This window comes from Somniosus microcephalus, chromosome 5 (genome assembly GCF_052327205.1).
Source record: "Somniosus microcephalus isolate GS21.2 chromosome 5, FLI_Smic_1.0, whole genome shotgun sequence".
In the NCBI taxonomy this organism is placed as follows: domain Eukaryota; kingdom Metazoa; phylum Chordata; class Chondrichthyes; order Squaliformes; family Somniosidae; genus Somniosus; species Somniosus microcephalus.
Window position 1 is genome coordinate 102,134,749 of NC_140991.1, and position 22,678 is coordinate 102,157,426.

Sequence of the window (22,678 nt, forward strand, 5' to 3'; positions counted from 1 at the left end):
GGCAAAATTGACCATAATATGCTAAATATGGACTAACTGGTCTATATAAGGTTAGAATAACTTGCTTTTACATGTAGTCAAATCCCTTTGAGATGCATATTAGTATTTGACTAACTTTGTTGACATTTTTGTTTAGTAATTACATTTATTGGTCTATTTCAAATAGGATCCATTCATCATGCACACTCTTAAAGTTTCCTCCTCCAATGTACAATATCCTACATTCACCTGTTGTGTATGTACCTTTAAGAGAAGAACTGATTCTATACTGCAGTACCGGCAGTGACCACCCCTGTATATAAAGCCATAGCAGGCTTCTGTACTTCAGTCTTGAATTACTCTCTGTTCAGTAAATACCTGTTTTATTGTTCTCCTGCAGTTGGTGTATTATTAAGGTGCGGACACTACAGTGGCGACGAACAGGTTCGAACTCACCTGCAGTACTGCATCACCTCACGGGGATCTTTCCCTGAGAAGAAGCTTCTTGGAGGTCGAAGTCAGAGCAACGGGCGTCGACCGCGGGCAACCGCCCAAGGATCCCTCGGAGTTCGGAGAGTTGCAGGAGAGGCTGTGGAGAGCTGGGCTTGGCTCCCCAGTCAAGGTGTTCCAGCAAATCGTGCTGGTAGCAGGTAGTGCGCTGACCCTTCTGGACTGCGGCGGGCTCGAGCTCGATCGAGCGGCTCTGCAAAGGGGCCGTGCAGCGTCGTCGGGAGGAAAAAGAGAGAGAGGGTGGAGCGCGCAGGGCGCGGTCGGTGCTCAAGAACCAGGCAGCGTAGCGAAAATAAAACCAGGGGAAGGAAAAGTGAGACGTGCCGAAGCCGCGGGTCGCCGCCATTACCCTGCAGAACGCTAGGAGCAGCGTGGCAGCAAGGGGAAGAAGGAAAAGCGCGGGAGGCGCCATTTTATTCCATTGGGGAAGAAGGAAAAGCACGGGAAGTGCCATTTTATTCCATTGGGGAAGAAGAAAAAGCGCGGGAGGCGCCATTTTAAATCACCCAAGATGCCGAAGAGTGGCAGTATCACTGCTTTCGACAACGAGGTAGAAGACTGGACCACGTATGTGGAAAGAATTGAAGTGTACTGCAAGGCAAATGAGGTGGCTGATGGAAAGAAGGCGTCGGTATTATTAAATTTGATGGGCGCGAGAACGTACGGCCTATTGCGGAATTTAATTACCTCAGCTAAACCAATGGAGAAAAATTTTGAAGAGATTGTTAATATCTTGCAGGAACACCTAAACCCTACACCGCTGCTGATAGCAGAAAGATTCAAGTTCCATAAAAGAAACCAGCACAAAGATGAGAGCAATGCTGACTATCTTACGGAACTACGCAAGTTATCGAAGCACTGCCAGTTCGGAGCAGGACTGGCAGACACCTTATGGGATAAGTTTGTCTGCGGGCTCCAGAGTGAAGGAACCCAGAAACGGCTACTTTTCGGAAAAGGACCTGAAGCTAGAACAGGCTTTCAGCGTGGCAGTATCCTACGAAGCAGCAGCATGGGGAGCTGCGGAAATACAGCAGAAACCACAAGAATACAGCGCTAACGAAATGGCGTATGGAGCAGAAAAGTGCTATCGCTGCGGCAGAACAACCCATGATCAGAAGGACTGCTGGTTTAAGGACAAAGTATGCAGGCAATGTGGGAAAATGGGACACACAGCAAGAGTCTGCAGGTCAGGAAAGAAAACCAACACTACAAGAACTACTAAGGAAAAGTACAAGAAAGTAAAGAAATTGACAGATCAGGAAGATCAGGTAGTTCGGAAGATCAGGAGAGTGATAAGGACTCCAGGAGCAGGATACTAAGTTGTCTAAAGTTACACAACGTGATCGCAAAGGAGGATCACCGAACTATTTGGGTCACCCTCATGATAGCAGGGTCCCCAGTAAAGATGGAATTGGACACAGGATCAGCCCAAACTGTTATGAATTGACAAGACTATGAGCGGCTATTCTCACACATACCCTTGAAGGACACATCCATTGGATTGAAGACATACACGGGGCAAAAAGTCTACCCCAGAGGAAAAATAAGGGTGCCAGTTGAATACAACAGCAAGGAAACACACAAACTCTATCTATATATACTACAAGATGGAGGACCACCATTATTGGGACATGAATGGATCCGAAAAATACAATTGGATTGGCATTCCATTCAGGCGCTAACTGTGACTGACAAAAAGGATGATGACGTCGCACCTGGACGACTGTCAAAACTTCTAACTGACGCAAAAGAGGTGTTCCAACAAGGACTTGGGACTCTAAAAGGAGTAACGGCAACGATAAAAATCGAAGATAACGCAAACCCAAAATTTTTTAAGGCCAGACCGGTACCTTACGCGATCCGCCCAGCCGTTGAAGCAGAGCTGGAGAGTCTGGAGCGTTCGGGTGTGCTGTCCAAGGTGGACTGGAGCGAGTGGGCCACACCTATCGTTCCTGTAATGAAGAAATCATTGAGCAGCACGCCTCGGGAGCCGAAGAAGGTTCGCATCTGTGGGGACTTCAAGGTAACTGTGAACCCAGTCCTGCACACAGTACAATATCCACTTCCACGGATAGAAGATATTTTCGCCTCACTATCTGGAGGGAAACGCTTTACAAAGATTGATCTGGCCCAAGCTTATCTACAAATGGAGGTGGAAGAAGCATCTAGGAAATACCTCACGATAAACACTCACACAGGCCTTTACCAGTACAATCGACTGGTATTCGGGGTAGCATCAGCCCCGGCTATTTGGCAGAGGGCGATGGAACAAGTCTTGCAAGGGATCCCGGGGACCCAGTGTTATTTGGACGACATCCTGGTTACGGGCGAAAATGACTGAACACCTTGCCAACCTGGAGCAGGTGCTCACGAGATTACAGGAATATGGGCTACGAGCCAACCGCCCCAAATGCGAGTTCTTCAGGAGACAAATCTCGTATTGTGGCCACATGATTGATGAGGAAGGGTTGCATAAGTCGTCGGACAAGATTGAGGCTGTAGTCAAGGCTCCAGCACCAGAAAATGTGTCGCAACTGAGGTCGTTCCTCGGGTTGGTGAACTACTACCATAAGTTCTTGCAGAATTTATCTACAATTCTGCACCCACTGAACGCCCTACTGCAAACTGGAGTAACATGGAAATGGAGTGATGAGTGTAAGCGTGCCTTTCAGAAATGTAAATGCCTAATCACTTCAAAAGAAGTATTGGCCCACTACAATCCAACACTACCGATTTGGTTAGCATGTGATGCGTCTCCCTACGGCATCGGAGCGGTGCTGTCACACAAATTCCTTGACGGTTCAGAGAGGCCAATAGCCTTTGCGTCGCGCTCGTTTACCTCAGCCGAGCGTAACTACGCCCAGATTGACAGGGAGGCCCTCAGCCTGGTGTGGGGGGTGAAGAAGTTCAATCACTATCTACACGGGCAGAAATTCACCATACTGACTGATCATCAGCCCCTGGTCTCCATTTTTAACCCAAAGAAGGGCGTTCCGGTGATGACGGCGCAACGGCTGCAAAGATGGTCACTTTTTCTAGGGGCACATCAGTACGACATAGAGTACCAGGGTACAAAACAGCATGGAAACGCTGATGGGCTGTCGCGCCTACCGTTGCCTACGGTAGAGGAAGCACCTGCAGTGGACCCTGTTGAGATATTCCATGCGACCATAGTCGAATGTCTACCTGTTACAAACTGAAGTATAGAGAAGGAAACCCGAAATGACCCGACACACTCTCGGGTCTATGATTTGATGGTGAAGGGATGGCCAGCACATGGCGACTCACTGTTGCCAGCATTCTCACCAAGGAGAGAACAGCTGTCAGTGTGCCGGGGGACCTTGATGTGTGGATACCGAGTGGTAATTCCACCCAAGTTGAGAGGTAGAGTGCTCAATGAGCTTCATGAGCGTCATCTGGGAGGGGTAAAAATGAAGAGCCTAGCCAGGGCGTTTGTGTGGTGGCCGGGAATCTATCAAGAAATTGAGGATATGACCAAGAGATGCACAGGATGCCAGAAGGTCCAAAACGCTCCACCACAGGCCCCGCTACATCCATGGGAGTGGCCCTCATCTCCATGGCAACGGGTACACGTTGATTTTGCTGGTCCATTTATGGACTCAATGTTTCTAATCGCCGTGGACGCCCATTCGAAATGGCCAGAGGTCATCAAAATGTCCTCCACCACCACGGAGAAAACTATTGCAGTCCTACGGACCATCTTCGCCAGGAATGGCTTGCCAGAACAGATTTGCTCCGACAATGGGCCACAGTTTGTGTCAGAGGATTTCCGGAGGTTTCTGAGGAATAATGGGGTGAAGCATTACACATCTGCCCCATATCACCCAGCCACAAATGGATTGGCTGAGAGGTTTGTTCAGACCTTTAAAAAGGCCATAAAGGCAATGCATAATGACAACATACCACTACAACACAAGGTGGATAATTTCTTGTTTGCTTACCGGAATGCGACACATGCAGTCACCAACCAAGCTCCAGCCGCAATGTTCTTCAACCGAAGGCTAAGATGTCGCCTGGATTTGCTCAAACCAAACATAAGACGAGATGTTGAGGATAAGCAATTCCAGCACATAAATGAGAAGCCAACCAGGAGCTTCAAGATAGGGCAACCAGTCTTGGCCCGCGACTACCGAACAGAAAAATGGCAGCCAGGAACGATATGCACACAGCAGGGACCACTAATGTACACAGTGGACGTTGGAGAGAGCATCGTGAGACGCCATGCTGACCAGATTCTAGAGTCACAGGAACAAGCCAAACCCATACCATGAGCAGGTGCACCTGGTAATCAACCCAAAGTACAGATTGTGTCTACCTCAGAAGCAGTGGTATTGGAAGCTGACGAACCAACCAATGACAATGAGCCAGAATCAACTCCGCCGCAAGAACAGGACACTCGAGAAAGGCGCTATCCAGTCAGGATCAGGAAGCCTCCTCAAAGACTGACCTTTAAATTATTATTTCAGTTGATGTATATAGTACAGAGAAAATTGTAATTGTAATTAGTTATTATTTAGTTGTTAAATGAATGTTATGTACTGTTTATCTAAAAGGGGAGGAATTGTTGTGTATGTACCTTTTTAAGAGAAGAACTGATTCTATACTACAGTACCGGCAGTGACCACCCCTGTATATAAAGCCATAGCAGGCTTCTGTACTTCAGTCTTAAGTTACCCTCTGTTCAGTAAATACCTGTTTTATTGTTCTCCTGCAGTCCGTGTATTATTAAGGCGCGGACACTACATCACCTACATTTAAAGTCCATCTGTGCAATTAATTCAGATTTCTTTGATTGCTTTCAATCTGCCATATACTTGTCACCTGTCATATTTTGTAATCGCTGCAAAGTTTATATTAAAAGCAGTACTTTTTTTCAATATTAGTTGTGAATAGTGTGAACAACAGAGCACCAAAACCAATGTCTCTGAAATCCCAAGAAGCATTTTTGTTTTATCATCATCTGTTTCCTGTTGTACAGCAGTTTTGAACCCAGCTAGCTAATTTGAGATTCATTCCATGAGCCATAAATTTCTTCAGTCTCACTTACGAAATCTCATCAACTGCCTCCTGAAAATCCAAGCAATTTCTATTCAGTGGATATCCACCAAACACTAGTTTAGCTGCCTCTTCCAAAAAAATTCCATTAGATTAGTGAGCCATGACCTGTTGTTTCTAAATCCTTACTAATTACTCCTTGTGATGACTCTGTTCTTTAAATGAGCAGTGGCTTATGGATGCAATATACTGGTGTCCCAGTGGAGAACTTTACTCTTTCTATGTGATGAAAAATTAAAAAGGACCCTCCAATGGATGGGTAACTTGTCTTGTATTTTATTTTAGTTCATCTATTAGCTCAGCAGTGAAGTTTGTAATACGAGAACTCAGCATCCTGTACTCCCATCTCATTTCCAAATACAGGAAGACTAGCAATTGTAATCTCGGTTGCTAAGTACAGCCCTTAGTGACCAATAAAACTGAAACAACACGGTAGTAAATTTTTATGGTGATTGGCAGAAGAACCAAAAGCGACATGAGGAAAAGCTTTTTCACGCAGCGAGTGGTTAGGATCTGGAATGCATTGCCTGAAAGGGTGGTGGAGGCAGATTCAATCGTGGCTTACAAAAGGGAATTGGATAAGTACCTGAAGGGAAAAAAAATTCCAGGGCTACAGGGAAAGGGCAGGGGAGTGGAACTGGCTGAAGTGTGCTTGCAGAGTGCTGGCATGGGCTGAATGGCCTCTTTCTGTGCTGTAACCATTCTATGATTCTACTATCTTTTTATGGAAGCCGCTTAAGGTGATTTTTATGAAGTGTCACCAGTCCTGTGTGGCCAACTACAGGCCAGGACTCTTTAAAAACAGTGGCCTGGAAGATCCACGGAAAATGGGGCCTCCTGGCAGCTTAACATTTGCCTTGCAGGTGGCTGCACAAGACCCACGCTTTAGGACCTCATTGGCAGCAGTGCTGAACTGCTGCAATATATGCCTTTAGTGACTGACTGAATTAAAGCGCGCAAATATATATTTTTTATGTGAGCCTTCTCGAGTATTGAAAGTTTGTGGTCCCTATTGTTGACGACGATTTGATTCGTATGCAAATCAACAGAACCATCTGGTCTTAGCCAGCAGTCTTTGCAGACTTCTGAATGAGAGAAGAATAAGTCTAGCCATGTCAATCACTTTGTTCCAAAGGTAGGAATCCCTTCCTTTTGGGGAACGCGCAGTTCTCGTGATGTGAATGTTAGATTGATAGTGACTTTGTTTCTTGCTCCATGTTGGCATTCACTCAGCTTCTTCATAGAATCATATCGTTGGTAAATCTAGACCACTTCACAGGAATATTTATGTTTTTCTTGGTGAAGTGCTGATTGTTTACATTCCCTGCCTGCTATCCATTGTGGAAGAATCCAGTTCAGTGGTTGAGGAGGAACGCTAATGCCACCGTTTTATATTGCGGCACTTGTGCGAACAGTAATCCCAACCCTGATGCAGTGCGGTTATGTTGAGCGAGGTAGTGTCACTGCCACCAGACGTGACCGAAGCAACTTTGTAAGTTGCTTCTCCAAGGTTCCTTTTGGAGGCAGTTGTGTCATGGGTGGCAAATTAAAAAGCGGTGCTGACCGCAGGTTGACTCCAGTACTCAAGTCCAACAATGCAGTTTCCTACTTGCTGTTCTGCAAGAACCTTCCCCAGTCATCAGGCCAGATCCATGGCTGGAAAATAAAAACAGCCTTTCTAAATATCTGCACATGCATAGTTGCTTGTTATAGTTGACTGTTGTGGAATTTGCCCTGCAAGGTAAACTGGGCAGTTTACACAGCAGTGAGAGCCCCAGCACATTATAGAAGCAGTTCTGCAGGAACTAAAGGAAGTATTAATATTTCTGACTGTGTAGTCTTGTTGCTATTGCTCTATATTTATTTTGATCTCTTGTTTGACAGGTAGAGGTATTAATCTGTCCATTGACAGATTTAATTTAGTCACGGGGCATGCAACGCTTTATGCAATCTTTTCCTCATCCGTTTTACTTTTGTAGTTGGTTCTCTTGCAAAGACTACGATCATGGCTTCTCTTTTTTGTGGGTTTTCTTTTTCACAGTGGTGTTGAATTGTCTCTATAATTAACACACATTCTACGTTTGTTTGCAATTTGTGGTTCGAGTTTTCTTTTGCTGCAGATGGATTTTTTTCAGTATGGGGAGTTGCTCGGTACTTTCACATATTTCCGTGACTTGTATTACTATCCTGTATAATGAAGTTGCCGTTATACTGATGCTGTTTTAGTTCAGACTTTGGAGCCAGTACCAGCATTTTACTGCAAAACTCAACTCCTTTATTCCAGCTTGCAGTCCTAGGAAAAACTGAAGTGCAGACTTGTTCACTCCACCTGCTTTAGCTGACAGCTTTTAATTCAATGTACAAGCAAATTGAATGCATACTACTATATATAGGCTGGTGATTGTTGTCTAGGGAGAAGTAACCTGTCCAATGAAACCTGAATATGTTCAAAGGGAACATTTTTTTCCCCCTTTTAGACTTATGTGATAGATATATAAACTTTTTTTTTTTGTCACCATGTTCGTCAAACCCTCTTGCGACTATATATATATATATGTTCACATAATGGGTCACTGTATTTGGCTGGGGAGAGGTAGAAAGAGAGAAGTGCAGTGTGAGAATGACTTCATCTGTTAGCAATGTAGTCACATAAAAGAATTGATTTAGAATTTTTTTTGGGAGGGTACATGTTAAAATTAGATTCAGGGCAACAGCACGTTACTGCATCCAGCTGGTGGCCTCGAGTTCAAGTCAGGCCAGGAAATGATTTGCCTTCACACCAGGAAACTCTGAGCATTTGGATCCATGTACTGTCTGTATCGGTGAAAAGTATTCAGTTCTGTCCTCTGCCTCTTGATGCCGTTAAGCAAACCTCTGCTGCTAATTTGACTGTAGAATACATGACTTGACAGCAGGGATTTACTTGGAACGCAATCCATCTCAGCGGATTAAGTAATGTGCTGTACTATTATGAAGCTTATGTATCAGTACTTCGCAGCTGCTTGTCCACTCACGGATTTGAATTGACCAAATGGGTGCACTGTGTGCTTGCGTTCACTCTACTGCTCTTGCCATTTCCCCCTTCTAATCCCTATTGGCCCCAGTCCCAGTAAATAAACTAGAGATACATTTTTTGGGGGGGATGAATAAGGTAAATGATCTTTGGGGGAAAATGTAGAAGGAGCATTTCTGCTCTGCAGAAGTACAACTCTTGTCATCCCATTGTAAAATGTGTCATCAGCAACTGTGTTGCGGTTCAGTTGTTTTTGTTGTTTGTAACCTGCAGTTTGTAGTGTATGTGCTTTAAGTCAGAACTACTTTTTATAGCTCCTGTATACTGTAGTACCGGCAGTGACCACACCGGTATATAAGCTGTGCGCATGCCTCTGTACCCCAATCTAGAGATGACCCTCCTCCAGTAAAGACCTGTTATTTGTTTATGTACAGCATCCGTGTAATTATTTATCCACTGAACCACGGATCTAACAGTGGCGACGAGTGTTGATGCGAATCTACCTGCAACATAAAAAATATATATAGTCGAGTCCAGGAACACGGCCGTCGACTGTGAGCAACCGCCCAGCAGTCAGGCAGAGATCCAACTTCGCTGGGGAGGCTGTGGAGAGCCGGGCTTGGTTCCCCAGCCACAACGAGCAGTAAGAGACCGACGACGGGTCCAAAGCAGACCCTTCCCGAGCAGCGGCGGCTGGAGCCAACCGACGGCAGAGAGAGAGCCGAGCAGAGTCGACGGGGTAAGAAAGGGTGAAGAGAGCAGGGCGCAGCCGGGGGTTGATCACCGAGCAGCGTCGAGGAAAAATACTGCAAACCGGAGAGAGAGAGGGTAAGAAACAGCCGGGTTCTAGACGGAGCGGCGTCGGCAAATATCAAGAGAAGAACGCGCAGAGCACGGCCAGGGATCACGGGCTGATCAGGGTCCGCGGGGCGAAGCAAGGGGAGATGCCATTGAGCTGCGGAGAAGCAGGGAGAGCGCGAGAGGCGCCATTGAGCCACGGAGAAGCAGGGAGAGCGCGGGAGGCGCCATTGAGCCGCGGAGAAGAAGGAAGAGCACGGGAGACGCCATTTTGCGAAGCCGCAGCGGAGAAGATGGGCGAGCGCGGGAAGGAAGGAAAGCGCGGGAGACGCCATTTTGTGCCAGCGGAGAAGAAGGGGAGGTGCCATTGGGGATAGTTAACGCACAACCAAGGATGCCGAAGAGTGGTAGTATCTCTACATTCGACAATGAAGTCGAAGATTGGGCGACATATGTGGAACGTATTGAGGTGTACTGCAGGGCGAATGAAGTGCCAGATGCTAATAAAGCACTGGTTCTGTTAAATTCCATGGGTGCAAAAACTTATGGGTTACTGCGAAATCTAATAACCCCAGAGAAGCCGGTAAACAAGAATTTTGAAAGCATAGTAGAAATCCTACAGGACCACTTAAACCCCACACCGCTGCTGATAGAACGATTTAAGTTCCATAAAAGGAACCAACACAGACGAAAGCAATGCTGAGTACCTAACTGAACTGCGCAAGCTATCGAAATACTGCCAGTTTGGAGTGGGACTAGCAGACACGCTAAGGGACAAGTTTGTGTGTGGGCTACAAAGTGAAGGAACCCAGAAATGGCTTCTATCAGAAAAGGACCTTACGCTGGACAAAGCTTTCAATATGGCAGTATCACACGAAGCAGCCGCAAGGGGCGCTGCAGAGATACAACGGAGACCGCAAGAATATGGCACCAACGAAATGACCTATGGAACAGGGAAGTGCTATCGCTGCGGCAGAACAACACATGACCAGAAAGATTGTTGGTTCAAGGACCAAGTGTGCAGACAGTGTGGGAAAGCAGGACACATAGCAAGAGTCTGCAGGTCTGGGAAGAAAATCAACAGTAAGAAATCTCCACAGGAGAAGTACAAAAAGGTACACCAGGTGATGGACAGTGGTTCAGACGAACAGAAAAGTGAGACAGACTCCGGAAGCAAGGAGCTGGGTTGTCTGAAACTACATAATGTAACCGAAATGGAGGATCACCAGACTATCTGGGTTACACTCAAGATAGACGGAGTCCAAGTGGAAATGGAATTGGACACAGGGTCAGCTCTAATGGTCATAAATCAAAGACTATAAGCGGCTATTTTCACACATACCCTTGAAAGCTACAGAGATTGTCTTGAAGACGTGTACGGGGTAAAAAGTCTACCCCAAAGGAAAAATAAGGGTGAAAGTGACATATAAAGGTCAGGAAATACCTAAAATGGATATATATGTATTGCCAAATGGAGGACCACCACTGCTAGGACGTGAATGGATCCGGAAGATACATTTAGATTGGCATTCCATACAGGCACTGAAGGTGGAGGCCAAAAAGGATGACGACGTCACACCTGGACGACTGTCAAAAATGCTAACTGACGCAAAAGAAGTGTTCCAGGAGGGACTAGAAACACTATAAAAGGAATAACAGCAACAATTAAAATAGAGGATAATGCAAGCCCAAAGTTTCTGAAGGCCAGACCAGCGCCTTATGCGATCAGACCAGCGGTTGAAGCAGAGCTGGAAGGGTTGGAACGTTCAGGAGTACTGTCCAAAGTGGACTGGAGCGAGTGGGCTACACCCATCGTTCCTGTAATGAAGAGTTCGTTGAGTAATACGCCTGGGGAACCAAAGAAGGTCCGCATCTGTGGGGATTTTAAGGTGACGGTGAACCCAGTCTTTTACATGGTGCAATATCCGCTTCCACGAATTGAGGATATTTTCGCCTCGCTATCTGGTGGTAAACGCTTCACCAAAATTGATCTAGCTCAGGCGTACTTGCAAATGGAGGTAGAAGAAGCTTTGAAACATTACCTTACGATCGGGTGGATGCGGGGAAGATGTTCCCGATGATGGGTGAAACTAGAACTAGGGGGCATAGTCTTAGAATAAGGGGCTGCTCTTTCAAAACTGAGATGAGGAGGAACTACTTCACTCAGAGGGTGGTAGGTCCATGGAATATGCTGCCCCAAAAAGCTGTAGAAGCTACATCATTACATTAATTTAAAACAGAAATAGACAGTTTCCTAGAAGTAAAGGGAATTAAAGGTTACGGGGAGCGGGCAGGAAATTGGACATGAGTCTAGGTTCGGATTGGTCATGGCCCTGTGGGTAGCGGAGCGGGCCCAGGGGCCGTGTAGCCTGATCCTGCTCCTATTTCGTGTGTCTAATTCTGTTAGATTCAGGAGATGGTTCTGGGATAGTGGATTGGCGGTTAGGATCAGATCAGCCATGATCTTATTGAATGGCGGAGCAGGCTCGAGGGGCCGATTGGCCTACTCCTGCTCCTATTTCTTATGTTAACACTCATAAAGGTCTCTATCAATACAACCGGCTGGTGTTTGGAGTAGCCTCGGCTCCGGCTATCTGGCAAAGAGCGATGGATCACATCCTGCAAGGGATTCCAGGGACCCAGTGTTATTTGGACAACATCTTGGTCATGGGCGAAAATGACGGTGATCACCTTGCTAACTTGGAGAAGGTGCTCGCCAGATTAAAGGAATATGGGCTACGAGCTAATCGCCACAAGTGCGAGTTTTTCCAGAAACAGATCTCGTATTGTGGCCACGTCATCGATGAAGAGGGGTTATATAAGTCCCCTGAAAAGATTGAGGCAGTAGTCAAGGCTCCAGCACCGGAAAATGTGTCACAACTGAGGTCGTTCCTCGGGCTGGTAAACTATTACCACAAGTTCTTACCAAATTTGTCTACGCTATTACACCCGCTGAACACCCTACTGCAAACAGGGGTACCATGGAAGTGGGATGACGAACGTAGACGAGCTTTCCAGAAGTGTAAAGAATTGATCACATCAGAAGAGGTGTTGGCCCATTTCAACCCAGCACTACCAATTCATTTGGCATGTGATGCATCACCCTACGGCATTGGAGCGCTGCTGTCGCACAAATTCCCAAACGGGTTGGAGAGGCCAGTAGCCTTTGCGTCTCGGTCACTAACCTCAGCCGAGCGCAACTACGCCCAGATTGACAGGGAGGCCCTCAGCCTAGTGTGGGGAGTAAAAAAATTCAACCATTATCTGCATGGGCAGAAGTTCACCTTGCTGACTGACCACCAACCACTTGTCTCCATCTTTAATCCTAAGAAGGGCGTGCCAATAATGACTGCACAGCGGTTACAAAGATGGTCCCTGTTTCTAGGGGCGAATCAATATGAAATAGAATATAAAGGCACGAAACAGCATGGGAATGCTGATGGGCTATCGTGCCTGCCACTGCCTACGGTAGAGGAAGCACCAGCAGTGGACCCTATCGAGATATTTTATTCGTCGATAATTGAACGATTGCCAGTAACAAACGCGGATATAGAGGAGACCCGCAATGATCCGACGCTGTCACGGGTATATGAATTGACGGTGAGGGGATGGCCAACACATGGCGACTCACTGTTGCCAGCATTCTCATCCAGAAGAGAACAGCTGTCAGTATGCCAGGGGACAGTGATGTGTGGATCCAGAGTGGTGATTCCACCCAAGTTAAGGGAGAGAGTGCTAAAGTAGCTACATGAAGGTCATCTGGGGGGAGTGAAAATGAAAAGCCTTGCTAGGGCTTGTGTGGTGGCCGGGAATCGATCAACAAATCGAAGACCTAACTAAGAGCTGCTTAGGATGCCAGAAGGTCCAAAATGCACCACCACATGCCCCTCTACACCCATGGGAGTGGCCCTCCTCTCCATGGCAACGGGTGCACATTGATTTCGCTGGTCCATTCATGGACTCAATGTTCTTAATAGCAGTGGATGCTCATTCAAAGTGGCCTGAGGTGATAAAGATGTCTTCAACCACTACAGAGAAAACTATTGCAGCCCTACGGACCATATTTGCCAGAAACGGTTTGCCAGAGCAGATCTGCTCTGATAATGGACCACAGTTTGTGTCCGACGAGTTCCAAAAATTCATGAAAAGGAATGGGGTAAGGCATTACACATCCGCCCCGTATCATCCAGCCACCAATGGATTGGCTGAGAGGTTCGTACAAACCTTTAAGAAGGCGATAAAGGCCATGTGCGACGAGGAAATTCCACTACAGCATAAGATGGACAATTTCTTATTAGTCTACCGAAATGCGAGACATGCAGTTACCAACCAGACCCCGGCCATGATGTTCTTTAACCGAAGGTTGAGATCTCGTCTGGACTTGCTCAGACCAAATGTGCGAAGAAATGTTGAGGACAAACAATTCCAGCACATCAACGAAAAGCCGACGAGGAGCTTCAGTGTAGGGCAACCAGTCTTGGCTCGTGACTATCGAACAGAGAAGTGGCAACCCGGAATGATATGTACAAGGCAAGGGCCATTAATGTACACAGTGGATGTCGGGGAGAACATTGTGAGATGCCACGTCGATCAAATCTTAGCGTCACAGGAAGGCGTCAACCCCATGTCTCGAGTACCTGGGGATGAACCCGACATACTGGTAGCATCTACTTCAGACCCAGTAGCAGTGGAACCTGATGAACTACCCGATGAAAAGGGGATCAGAATCGCCTCTGCACCAAGAACAAGAACCTCCGGAAAGGCGCTATCCCGAAAGGGTCAGGAAGCCGCCCCAAAGACTGAATCTATAAATGGACTTTTGTTATTGAATGTACATGTAAAAATGTAATTGTTATTTGAATATTAAGGGGGTATTAATCTAAAAAGGGAGGAATTGTAGTGTATGTGCTTTAAGTCAGAACTACTTTTTACAGCTCCTGTATACTGTAGTACCGGCAGTGACCACACCGGTATATAAGCTGTGCGCATGCCTCTGTACCCCAGTCTAGAGATGACCCTCCTCCAGTAAAGACCTGTTATTTGTTTATGTACAGCATCCGTGTAATTATTTATCCACTGAACCACGGATCTAACACAGTTCGCCTCATTTTTGTTGAGGAAATCAGGCAATACTGAGGGCTGACCCAGTTGCCCCTCACCCTGGCTTGCGTCTTAGTTTCATACTAGCATCAGTTTGTTTAGCTCACTGCAACTATTTACTGTATTTGAGGTCTGAATTTTATTTGAAGGCTGACATACCTAGTTCTAACTTAGTTTGGTTTTTAAAAACACCCTTTCCCCTTCAGTTAGGGTTGCCAACCCTCTTGGATTGTCCAGGCACTGCTGCTTGAAGCCCTGGAGAACTTTGCCCTTTAAATGGGGTGGGCGTGAAACTCCGCATTTCCTGCAGAGCCGGGAGCAGCAGCAATGTGGTGAGTGGGAGTGGCACCGAGAGGAGCAGCCCGTAAACTGGAGAGTCAAACCTGGGGACTTTACTCTGGGTGAATAGTGAAAGATTGTTTCCACATGGGGAACAAGGGGATGAAGACCGAGGATTTTCGCTGGATGAACCGGGCGGGGGGGGAAGGAAGGATTTTGCACTGAGAGCTATTAGACCTTGGGATGCATCACCACAGGTGGCAATGGAGGCAGACACTGGAAACTCATTTAAAAAGAAATGGGATAAGTATTTGGAAAAGCATCTGGGAGGAAAAGGGGTTACAGGAGAGAGCGTCAGCATCATATGGCCTACTTCTGTGCTGTAATTTCTATGAAAATTTTTCTTTATTGAGTCCCAGAGAACAGTTTAGAAATGATGTTGAGCTGAGTTTAGGACAATGTGTCCTGTGAGAAGTGCCCCAAGCAGCGAGCCCGTTGTCCTTTGTGCAATCCCTTGGTTTGGTTATGCCAGCCAGGTTTGAGGTGTGAAGTCCAAGTACAGATCTGCTCCGACTGAAACTCCCAGGTCCGAGGTGGCGTCTTCACACAGAGCCCGAGTCCAAACCAGAGTCAAAGGAGATAGGGAGAGAGATGAGGCCTGTTAAAAGTGGCATCAACTGGGGAGCCTGACCACACCACTCCATGGGCAGTGCAGGACAACAGAAGACAGATTCTGCAGTTTGAGCATGTGCAGTGTGTATAGTTTCCCCAAGACACATCAGTAATAATGCAATAAAATTACACCAACTACAAAAATATTTCTCTTCAGCCTCCAACACTATGGTTGTTTTTCAAAATTATTTGAAGAAAAATTAGAAGACAAATTTTAAAAAGCTTTATTCAGTTTACATAGTTTTCTTTTTAAAGCACAGAAGCTGTTTGTGTGAGTGTGTGCACGCACATGCTTGTGAAAACCGACTCCAAATAGATTGGACTCGACTGATTACACACTTGTTGAAGACATTGTGTCGCTGTGCAGAATAGTATTTCAGTTTGTTTTTGAAGTGATTTGAATACAAACTAGACAATGAATTTGAGTAGGTTTTCTGAAAATGTTTGATTTACAGGAACACTAGCCATATACATAGGATGTTGGTTGTAAGCCCCACCCCCTTCCATGCACTTTCCAAGAGATACAAAAATGACTGAGTGGAATATAAAAATAACATTTTATTAAAATAGCCCATGTTTAGCCTTCAGATGAAGCAGGGTTACAGATCAGGGGAAAATTAAACCAGAGCATGCAGACTGAGTTCAGTGCCCATATTAGATATTCATTCTGTCTCTTTATATATTTCCTTTAAAAAAATATTTAGTACCACCACTGCCTGGAGAGTTTAATTACCTCGTGATGTTGTCGCAGGCAGTTTCCATTATAAATATGAACATAGCAATTTATAATGAAAAAATTTGTCAGGAAGATTACATTCAGATGTAATGCGTAAGACTCTTGTACATCAAAAGAAAATGGTATTTTCCAGGAGCCAATCATAAAACAGTTCTATGTTTGCAGAGCTCTGCCAGGTAAGTACAAACCAGTGCTCCCAGAGCCATCCTCTCCCAATGCTGTCAGCTTGTTGCCTTTCTTCTCCCCACTCCTGAACAGACGCCAAGACTCCATCAATGAACCAAATCTCCCATTCCAAACCCCTCTGCCAAGCCCCAGGTTCCCCTTCCACTGTGCTGACAAACCACAGGATACACCATTCTAAGCCTTCCAGCCAATTTCTATGAAGCTCCAGGAACCCACCCATTTTCCTTCCCTGCCACCAAAGGCTAGGACTAGAGAAGCTGGGATTGGTTTCCTTATAGCAGAGAAGGTTAAAATGAGATTTGATAGAGATGTTCAAAATCATGAATGGTTTTGATAGAGTAAATAAGGAGAAATTGTTTCCAGTGGGAGAAGCGTTGGTAACCAGAGGACATGGATTTAAGGTAATTGGCAAAAGAACCAGAGGTGACATGAGGAAACATTTTTTTATGCAGCGATTTGTTATGATCGGGAATGCACTGCCTGAAGGGTGATTGAAGCAGATTCAATAATAACTTTCAGAAGGGAACTGGATAAATACTTGAAGAGGAAAATTTAGCAGGGCTATGGGGACAGAGCGGGGGAGTGGGACTCATTGGATAGCTCTTTCAAAGGGCCAGCACAGGCACGATGGGCTGAACGCGCACATAAAGTGGCCAATCATTCTAAGGTTCTATGGCCGCCCACAGTGCTGCTAAGCCCCATAGTCCCAATTCCTCCCCTGTGTACCTCTAGCCTGGAGTATCTTGCCGTGTATCATAAGAACATAAGAAATAGGAGCAGGAGTAGGCCATACGGCCCCTCTGGCCTGCTCCGCCATTCATTAGGATCATGGCTGATCTGAATCTAGACTCGCGTCCACTTCCCTGCCCTCTCCCCGTAACCCCTAATTCCCTTATCTGCTAGGAAAATGTCTATCTCTATTTTAAATTTATTTAATGTTGCAGCTTCCACAGCTCTCTGGGGTAGCAAATTCCATAGATTTACTACCCTCTGAGTGAAGAAGTTTCTCCTCATCTCAGTTTTGAAAGGGCAGCCCCTTATTCTAAGATTATGCCCCCTAGTTGTCATCTCACCCATCAGTGGAAACATCCTCACCGCATCCACCCGATCAAGCCCCCTCACAATCTTATGTTTCGATAAGATCGCCTCTCATTCTTCTGAACTCCAATGAGTAGAGTCCCAACCTACTCAACCTTTCCTCCTACGTCAACCCTCTCATCTCTGGAATCAACCGAGTGAACTTTCTCTGAACCACCTCGAGAGCAAGTATATCTTTTCTTAAATATGGAAACCAAAACTGCACGCAGTATTCCAGGTGTGGCCTCACCAATACCCTGTATAACTGCAGCAAGACTTCCCTATTTTTATACTCCATCCCCCTTGCAATAAAAGCCAAGATTCCATTGGCCTTCCTGATCACCTGCTGCACCTGCATACTAACTTTTTGTGTTTCATGCACCAGGACCCCCAGATCCCTTTGTACTGTAGCACTTTGCAGTTTCTCTCCATTTAGATAATAACTTGCTCTTTGATTTTTTCTGCCAAAGTGCATAACCTCACACTTTCCAACATTACATTGCATCTGCCAAATCTCTGCCCACTCACTTAGCCTGTCTATGTCCTTTTGCAGGTTTTTTATGTCCTCCTCACTCACTGCTTTCCCTCCCATCTTTGTATCGTCGGCAAACTTGGATATGTTGCACTCGGTCCCTTCCTCCAAATCGTTAATATAGATTGTATCCTCAGCTTTTTTTTTTTTTAAAAAGGTACAGGATAAAAGTAAAATACATAAGGCCACTCATTTATCAGTATAATAATCAAGGCTGCTGAGTGACAATTTAACAAAAAATGAACAGTTTTGGAACTCGATCCTCAAACACTGATAATGCCAGAGTACGATGCAGTAAGAGCAGAATTTGACTTCTTCAGTCACTATACATCGGTGGCCATGATAACACATGGAACGTTACGTAGCATAGAATCCGTAGAATGGTTACAGCTCGGAAGGGGGGCCATACGGCCTATCGAGCCCGTGCCAGCTCTCTGCAAGAGTACTTCAGCTAGTCCCACTCCCGCGCCCTTTCCCCATAGCCCTGCAAATCTTTTTCCTTCAGGTACTTATCCAAGTCCCTTTTGAAAGCCGTGATTGATTCTGCCTTCACCACCCTTTCAGACTTTGCATTCCAGATCCTAACCACTCGCTGAGTAAAAAAGTTTTTCCTCATGTTGCCTTTGATTTTTCTGCCAATCACCTTAAATCTGTGTCCTCTGGTTCTTGACCCTTCTGCCAATGGGAACAGTTTCTATCTATCTACTCTGTCCAGACCCCTCCTGATTTTGAACACCTCTATCAAATCTCCTCTCCATCTTCTTTGGAGAAACTGGGGTTGTTTCTAGAGCAGTCTATCCACGTAACTGAAGTCCCTCATCCCTGGAATCATTCTCGTAAATCTTTTCTGCACCCTCTCGAAGGCCTTCACATCCTTCCTAAAGTGCGGTGCCCAGAATTGGACATAATACACCAGTTGAGGCTGAACTAGTTTTTTTTTATATAGGTTCACCATCATTTCCATGCTTTTGTACTCTGTTCTTCTATTCACGAAGCCCAGGATCCCATAAGCTTTTTTAATTGCTTTCTCAACCTGCCTTGCCAATTTCAACGATTTGTGCACATATACCCCCAGATCTCTCTGTTCATGCACCCCCTTTAGGATTGTACCCTTTAGTTTATATTTCCCCTCCATTCTTTTTACCAAAATGTATCACTTTGCACTTTTCTGCGTTAAATTTCATCTGCCATGTGTCCACCCTTTCCACCAGCCTGTCTATGTCCTCTTGAAGGCAGTTGGCAAACCCGCCCCCATCCCGCCACTGTACCCTTTTGCCAGGAGGCGGGAAGCCGTCCTGCCCCGGGTCCCGTCTCCTCGAGGCGGGAAAGGGATTAAATCCTTTTAACTGCCTGTTAACAGGTAGTTAACTGGCAGAAAAAAGGATTAGTCCCATTTTACCTTTTCAGGTGAAGGCTTCCTGACCTCTGAGAACCCTGCCGGGTTGGAGGAGTCGAGTAGGAGGTCTGCAGGGATTGGCGGGGCCTGAAAGTGAGATGTAGAGGTGAGTGATGGGTGCAAGTGTGGAGTGGTAAGTATGTGAGGTGAGTGTTAAGTGTTAGAAAATGTTCACTTACCTTTGTTTCTGCCTACAGCCTTCAGCTGCGGTGGTTCCGGAGTCCTGACATCTTCGTTGTAGATTTCACAGACTGGCTGTTGGATCCTCGGAACCAACAGTTATCTGCTTTCTACAAAGTTGAAGGGTTTGATGAGTCCTGAACACAAGGACTCCTCAAACTACACAGAATGTCAGTGTTTAAACGCTGACATTTTTTCTTTCAAGAAGTCTTGACAGATGGCACATCAGACGTTGGCGTGCTCTGTCAGTGACTTCCCCCTAATTGGCCTGCTGAGCCCGCAGGGCGGGCTTAACAAGGTCAATCGGGAAAATTCCTCCAGTTGGCCAGAACATGATGGGACTGACACTCGCCTCCAACATGTCTCCATTCACAAAATCCAGCCCTATGTCTATCCTCCTCACTGTTCACTATGCTTCCAAGTTTTGCATCATCTGCAAATTTTGTGCCCTGTACACCCACATCCAAGTCATTAATATATATCAAGAAAAGCAGTGGTCCTAGAACCGACCACTGGGGAACACCACTGTATACCTTCAGTCCAAAAAACAACCATTCACCACTACATTCTGCTTCCTGCCACTTAGCCAATTTCATATCCATGCTGCCACTGTCCCTTTTATTCCATGGGCTTCAACTTTAGTGGCAAGCCTATTATGTGGCACTTTGCCAAATGCCTTTTGGAAATCCATGTGCACCATGTCAACCGCATTGCCCTCATCAACCCTCTCTGTTACCTCATCACGATTTGCCTTTAGCTAATCTGTGCTGGCTTTCCTTAATTAATCCACACTTGTCCAAGTGACTGTTAATTTTGTCCCTGAGTATTGTTTCTAAAAGCTTCCCCGCTACCGAGGTTAAACCTACTAGGCTATAGTTGCTGGGTTTATCCTTACACCCTTGTTCAAAAAAGGGTGTAACATTTGCAATTCTCCAGTCCTCTGGCACCACCCCCGTTTCTAAGGAGGATTGGAATATTATGGCCAGTACCTCCGTGATTTCTTCCTTCACTTCCCTCAGCGTCCTAGGATGCATCCCATCTGGTCCTGGTGACTTATCTACTTTAAGTACAGCCAGCCTTTCTAGTACCTCTATCAATTTTTATCCCATCCAGTATCTCCCCTACCTCCTCCTTCACTATGTCTATGGCAGCATCTTCCTTGGTGAAGACAGATGCAAAGTACTCATTTAGCACCTCCAACCATACCCTCTGCCTCCAAGCATAGGTCTCCTTTTTGATCCCTAATCAGCCCCACCCCTCCTCTTACTACTCGTTTACTATTTATATGCCTATGGAAGACTTTTGGATTACCTTTTATGTTAGCTGCCATTCTGTTCTCATGCCCTCTCTTTGCCCCTCTTATTTTCTTTTTCATTTCTCCTCTGAACTTTCTATAATTAGCCTGATTCTCAGATGTATTCTCGATCTGACATCTGTCATACGCGCTCTCTTTTTTCTGCTTCATCTTTCTATCTCTTTCATCATCCAGGGAGCTCTGACTTTAGTTGCCCCACCTTTCCCCCTAGTGGGAATGTACCTCAACTGTACTCAAACTATTTCCTCTTTAAAGGCAGCCCATTGTTCCATTACAGTTTTGCCAGCCAATCTTTGATTCCAATATCCCCGGGCCAGATCCGTTCTCATCCCACTGAAATTGGCCTTCCTCCAATTAAGTATTTTTACTCTAGATTGCTCCCTGTCCTTTTCCATAGCTAATCTAAACCTTATGATGCTATGATCACTGTTCCCTAAATGTTCACCTGCTGAAACTTGCTCCACTTGTCCCACCTCATTCCCCAGAACTAGATCCAGTAATGCCTCCTTCTTCGTTGGGCTGGAACATACTGATCAAGAAAGTTCTCCTGAACACACTTCAGAAATTCTTCCCCCTCTCTACCCTTTACACTATTACTATCCCAGTCCATATTAGGATAGTTAAAGTCCCCCATTATCACTACTCTGTAGTTCTTGCATCTCTCTGTAATTTCTCTGCAAATTTGCTCCTCCATATTTTTCCCACTAGTTGGTGGTCTATAGAATACACCTAGTAGTGTAATGGTACCTCTATTCTTTCTGAACTCTAGCCATATAGATTCTGTCCTTGACCCCTCCAGGACATCCTCTCTCTCCAGCACTGTAACATTCTCCTTAACCAATACTGCCACACCACCTCCTATTTTTCCTTCCCTACCTTTCCTGACCACCTTGTATCCAGGAATATTTAATACCCAATCCTACCCTTTTCTGAGCCAGGCCTCTGTTATTGCTACAACATCATGTTCACATGTAGCTATTTGCACCTGCTGCTCACCAATGTTGCTTACTATGCTTCGTGCGTTCACATACATACACTGTAAACCTATCTTAGACCATCCTGTATTCTCTTAGTCTGACCCCACCTAATACCTTACTATTTCTTACTTTAGTGCTATCTGTCTCTCCCAATCCTTTGTGCCCTTTGTTTCTCCTTTCTAATGCTACATCCTGGTGCCCATCCCTCTGCCAACTTAGTTTAAACCTCCCCGCGAGGATATTGGTACCGGCTCTGTTGAGGTGCAACCTGTCCGGCCTGTATAGGTCCCACTAGCCCCAATGCCCCAGGAATCTGACGCCCTCCCTCCTGCACCATGTCTCCAATGATGCATTCATCTGCTCTGTCCTCCTATTTCTATACTCACTCGCGTGTGGCACTGGGATTACTAACTTTGAGGTCCTGCTTTTTAATCTCTTTCCTAGCATTCTGAAATCTGCCTGCAGGACCTCATCATCTTTCTATCTATGTTGTTGATATTGATATGACCCACGACCTCTGGCTGTTCACCCTCCCTCTGAGTGTCCTGCCTCCGCTCGGTGTCATCCTTGACCCTGGCACCAGGGAGGCAACATACCATCCTGGAGTCACGTCTACGGCCGCAGAAACGCCTGTCTGCTCCCCTCATTATTGAATCCCCTTCCACTATTGCTTTCCCTATCTTCCTCCTACCGCCCCACCCCACTACCTGCCTGGTCCTCCTCCTTCTGTCTGGCGGTCACCCATTCCCTCTCAGCCTGCACACTCCTTAGCTGCGGGGTGACCACCTCCTGAAACGTGCTATTCACGTAGCTCTCAGCGTTGTGAATACACCACAGTGATGTCAGCTACTG

General features: G+C 45.9%; 1 protein-coding gene across 7 annotated transcripts in view; it reads left to right on the top strand.

The window, feature by feature from the left end:
• Window positions 1–22,678, top strand: part of LOC147117240 (serine/threonine-protein kinase 17A-like) — a 120,765-nt gene that overhangs the window by 25,481 nt on the left and 72,606 nt on the right. The window lies entirely within an intron of this gene.